Raw genomic sequence first — 5,817 nt, 5'->3', positions numbered from 1 at the left:
AAAGAGTGGATGGTTTGGCGTGAGAAGCGAGCTTTAGTAAATTATCATGAATTTGATTTGGCTAGCTCCCTTTGCGATGTTAAACCAGACATGAATCTCTTGCAGCTAATCAAGCTATCGCCAAGAGTATGCAAAGAATTTAAAAAGATATTGCGTACAGGTTATATCCTAGAATCCTTGGAAATAGCATGGGTAGGGGGTGACTGGTTTGAACATGCCAAAAAGCACTACCCAAGGGTTGCAGCCTATGTTGATGGGGTGACGAATCCAAAGAGGGATCGACCACAGAAGACATCTATCAAGTAACGTTGAACGAGCCATTAGAAGCTCAAGATAGAATAAGGGATGCAGATGTTATTGAACTAGAACTTGGTATGCTAGATGATGAGCGGCCAATAAAGCTAGGGTCTATGCTTAGTGCACAGGAACAGGAGGATTATGTCACTCTAATCCAAGATTTCCATGATATTTTCACTTGGAGTTACGATGAACTTAGGGGCATTCCTCCTAGCCTCAATGTCCATACAATTCCGTTGAAGGAAAGAAGCTGTCCTGTGCGACAGAAAGTTAGGCATATGCCATTTGAGTTGGGGATGGGATGTTCGAGGAGTTACAGAAATTACAAAAAGCGGGTTTGATTTTCCCTATGCAGCACACTGAATGGTATTCACCAGTTGTGATCAGGAAGAAGAAAAATAATCAAATCCAGCTGTATATGGACTTTCGAGAGTTGAATAAGCAAACTATTAAGGATTATTACCCACTACCCTTTATCGACCATATTCTGGATCAATTGGTAGGTAGGGAGATATATTCATTCATGAATTGTTTTGCAAGCTATAATCAGATGGCGATTGCAAAAGAGGATAAGCTCAAAACGACATTCATAATAGTCTTTGGAACCTTTGCATATCATGTGATGGCAACAAGCTGTCGATAAGACTTTTGGTGACATTTCCCCTGAGGAGCTGAAGGTATTTATTAACGATTTAGGGGTAGCCACCGTGAGAGAAAGGCAGTTGATTATTTTACAAAAATGTTTTGAACGATGCAGAAAATTTTGCATAGCTCTCAATCCGAGGAAGTGCGTTTTTGGCGTATCGTATGGGCTCCTACCGAGCCATGTAGTTAGCTCAGTAGGGATTGCGACGGATCCTAAAAAAATCAAAGCTATAGTCGTTATGAGTCTGCCATGTATTCCCAAAGAAGTCCACAACTTTTTGTCATCAGTTGGATATTATCGACGATTCATAAACACATTTGCAGAAAGAACGTTGCCACTGACAAATCTGTTATCCTTCAACTGTTTGTTTATGTGAAGTGACCCTTGTAAGGTGGCTTTCGAGGATGTCAAGTAGAAACTCGTAAGAGCAACTATGCTGAAAGCACCAAAAAGAGGGGCGAAATTTTTCATATCTTTTCACAGCCACCATGCATAGTATTAGTTGTTGTTTAGTGCAGATGTGGGAAGAGAAGTGGTATCACCCGATTGCTTTTGCTAGTCAGAAGCTGGGTGTATCCGAAGTTAATTATACTTATATGGTAAAGTTGTGCCTTGCGATGGTCTTTGCAACTACATCCTTTATGAGAAGGTTGTTCTTTATACGACGGCCAAAGGGCTACGACTGCTAATGAATAAGCTACAACCACCCAACCATTTGGAAAAGTGGTTAATCACTTTGCAGGAGTTTGACTATGAGGTTAAGAACAAGCTACACAGGTTGCAAGGTATCGTAGAGTGTCTTGTGGACTTTGGGGACCCAAAGGAAGCTCTGGCTGAAGGTAGTGACTGGGACTCATTGTTCAAGATTGACATGACATCTATTCCCTCTTGGTATGAGACGATAACACATTATTTGTCAACAAGAGAGACTGGAGCTAGTCTATCGAAGTCAAAAAAGCGAAAGATTAAGAAGCACGCTTTAAAATTCACAATAATTGCAGGCACGTTGTATCGGCAAGGGGTAGACGAGATCTACCGTCAATGCATAATGCTTGACGAGGACCCTTTCATCTTAGAAGAATGTCATGACTCTGCTTGCGGAGGTCATTTTGCTAGGCGGCTAACTACGCAAAAAGCCTTGAGGGTGGGATATTGGTGGCCGGTCATTTTCTAGGATGCATTCGAGTACATTAAAAGATGCGACATTTGTCAACGACATGATAGCCGAGAGAATAGGAGGTGACTACTCACTCCTATTATGGCGATCCTTCCATTCAAGAAGTAGGGGATCGACTTTGTGGGCCCTATTACTCCTTCGTCCACTGCACAGAAAAGATATATTATTGTATCGACTGATTATTTTACTAAGTGGTCAGAAGCACGTGCAACACGGAAAGTCGATGCAAAGAAAACCGCCAATTTCATATTGGAGCAAATCATATGTCGATTTGGTTCTCTAAAGGAAATAATATCGGATCGTGGAACCCATTTTCTGAACAAGGTGATTAAAAGCCTGATTGAAGCATGAAAAATCAAGCATAATAAGACGACCCCCTATAATCCGCAAGCAAACGGACAAGTTGAAAGTACCAATAAGTAGCTTGTGGGTATCCTATCCAAGATAGTCTCCGAAAAGAAACGGGACTGGGATACCAAATTATATGTGGCAGTATGGGCGTATAATACAATGTTTAAAAGAGCTATTGGTCACACCCCACTCAAATTAGTTTTTGGGGAGGAGTGTGTCCTACCTCTAGAGATCAAGTTGCCAACGATAAGATTCGCAAACAATCATTCTTTGGGTGATGGGGATGGCCTCTTTGAGTGCTTTACGACTCTGGCACACTCGATGAGATTAGATTGCAGAGCTTGCTACATCAGGAGGTAACCAAGCATGGGATGAAGCAGCTCCATGACCTAAAAGCAAAGAAATACACTTTTAAGAAAGGATAATTAGTGTTGTACTATGATGCACGTAGATAATTATTTCTAGGAAAGTTGGAGCCCAAATGGGACGGTCCTTATAGGATTGTCAGGATCGGGAAGAATAAATCCATAGCATTATTGGCAAATCTTGAGGGTGTGGAGTTTAAAAATAAAGTTAATCTTAATAAGAATAAACCTTATTATTTCTAATTGTGCTAATGACATAAGTACCTTGCAGGTCTATGCGCAATTGATCAGACATCTGCAAGGAAACAACGATAGAGGTTGATGGGTCGACTGATTCCTTATTTGGAGCACCCATATCTAGAGCAACGATATCATTAGGGAAAGCTCATCTGGTGGAGTAAAGGCTATAAAATGACAGAGCAAGATGAGGGGACATTCGTTTGGGAGATTAAGGTCTTTTGTCATCACTATTTGCAAATTTTGATGAGCGTCCCTAGAGTCTTTAATGATGAAGGTGAGATGGGGCCGTCACTTCATCCTCTAAATATGTTGAATTTTGACTATCATAATTACGAATAGGGGAGTTTTGGATGGATCATCGAACTGATATAACCCTACTTGATGAATTTGAGAGTGTCTGATTCCACGTTATTGAAATCAATTTGCGGATTCATTAGCCAATTTTGCTTATGAAGAGGACCTCTTCTTCAATTGTGGTCCTAGTCCGGATGTTGTTATTAATAATGAGACTGGACATGGTCGCTTGTGGGGAATATTATCAGACCACACATTATATGGCAGGTGATGATTGATATGGGTAATGCGAAGAGTAGCCGAGACCCATCTACCACTATTATTCTGGACCCACAGGTTGATTCGACAACATGTTATGTGTATGCCTCTTACTATGTATGTAGGAGGTATGGGTCACCATTTGATGCATTTAGTTTAGGTCTGAGAGCCCTATTTTCCCCCTTGGAATTGAGTGTATTTTTGTATATCTGCCTTCTTTCAAGGAGGGATCTATATGAGCTGGTTTGATTGATTCCTTTAGGCCAAGAGGGTCAATTGTTTTAAGGGGTTAATATTTGATTTCTTTAGGCCAAGAGGGCCAGTTAGTTTGTAGTATAAATGTGCTATTCCTTTAGGCCAAGAGGGCCCTATATCTGTTTGGTCTATGTATGTTTAATGGTTTGTTGTTTTAGTAATTGCATCATACAGGTTGACGAAGTCGCTGGAGGGAGCCGTTGCTGCGAAGGAGCTTCTTGTGGCCATTCCAGGTGGTTTCATCTCCTTTTCGAAGTTTTTTTTTTCCTTAAGCAATTAATGATACATGTACTTGTGAGGGTTACTTTCTTTTTATTTGTTGGGGATTGAAAATTGAGGCATGAAGTCCCATGTTTAGGTTTGGTATGTCTGTGGGAGGTCTAAGTAGTCATTGCCTCCTGCAATGGCATTCTCAGTCACTAAACGGCTTGTTTTAGATAGGAGTTCTAGTGACCCCGTTCTGCTCACCTGCTAGGCGACTGATCTCGGAGGTCCTGTTTTAGTGTGAGTCAGTTAGAGAAGCCTGCTAAAATAACCCAAAAGGAAAAACCCTAAATATTTGAAAGAAAATATATGAATATATGGAGATGTGTAAAAAGGGGTTCTAACCCCTAAAACAATACACTAGAGAAGAAAGAAAAATCTTTGAGCGGTTGTTTATTGCCTTGCGAAGGCCTAGTAGGTTATTGGGCACGAGACAAGACCCGGGGCCGCGATCCAGGCCCGATGCCTTGTCTTCCTAGGGGTGGCAACTAGCTGAAAAGCAAAGAATAAAATAAAGTTGAAGTGAAAATAAAAGTGAGTGTTAGAAAAGGATTAAGTGTCATCTTGCGAGGGCTTGTAGGTTCTTGGGTACCGAGACAGGACCTGAGGCCAATGCCTTGTTCTCCTTGGGTCACTACACTCAGCTCCCTCCTTTTTATACCCCCGAGTATGGAGAATTAGAGGCTAAAGAACCAAAGTGCTAAAAGATAATATTTGATCAAGCTACAGGAGTCCTCGCCTAGTAGGAGCTCCTAGTCTCCTAGTTGAGTTGTCCTCCTTAGTTAAAAAGGTAGTTCAGACGACCACTTAGGATAACCTCTTTGATATTTCTTTTTAGCTTGGCCGTGTTGGAGCAGCATGTTAGTGACTAGCTCTGACCTCTTATCAGTTTGTGCTAGGCCTACTACTTGTGGATTTCATGCCTTGGTTTTGTCAAGGGGTAGGGTCAGAGCTATAATGTATTTTTTTGTGTATCTATTTTGTATCAGCTTGATGCTCTTTGTGGTTGTGTTTTTGTGCAAATTTGTTTGTGGGATTCGACGGGCTAAGTCACCCTATTCCATGGTCGGCAATGACAAATGATTTTTGACACCAAGAAGTGGTTAAAAATAGCCAAAAAAATCTAAATTTTAGGGAAAAAACAGGCTTCCTCGAAGGCGGCAGCTACAATCAGTATGATTTTAAGTGGTAATGCCCAAAAAGTGCTTACAAGAGCCACTTGATGGCGGTTAGTGAATTTTCATAATTTTTCAACATATCAGACAAGACTCGGAGAGATGCCCAACAGTGGGGGACTTCGAGACGGTCAAGTATAAATTTCTAGATTGCGAATCGGACATCGGACGTGCAAGAGGGAGTGCCCAAGAGGCCAAGGGCCAAAGGCCAAGTGTAAAGGGGCTTAAGGGGGGTAGTAGGGGGTGTGACTTTTGGGAGACACCCCCCAAAATTTTCGCGTGAAGGGGTGGGGGGGTGATTTTGTGAAAAAAAAGAAGGAAAAAATGGCGCCATCTTGATAGGTGATGAATGATGGAGGGAGAGGGAGAGGGGTCATGGCACCTACATGTACCCCTGTAAACCGATCATACTAGGTAGATGCACTCTTTTTTCACTCCATATCTCGGTCTTTGCTGCTCCATTGGCTGCCCGGTTGCTAAGATAGAAAACCAATC

This window comes from Lygodium microphyllum, chromosome 30 (genome assembly GCF_053477565.2).
Source record: "Lygodium microphyllum isolate KBCC chromosome 30, Lygodium_microphyllum_v1.1.10, whole genome shotgun sequence".
NCBI classification, from domain to species: Eukaryota; Viridiplantae; Streptophyta; class Polypodiopsida; order Schizaeales; family Lygodiaceae; genus Lygodium; species Lygodium microphyllum.
Note: the sequence above shows the minus strand (reverse complement) of the source record.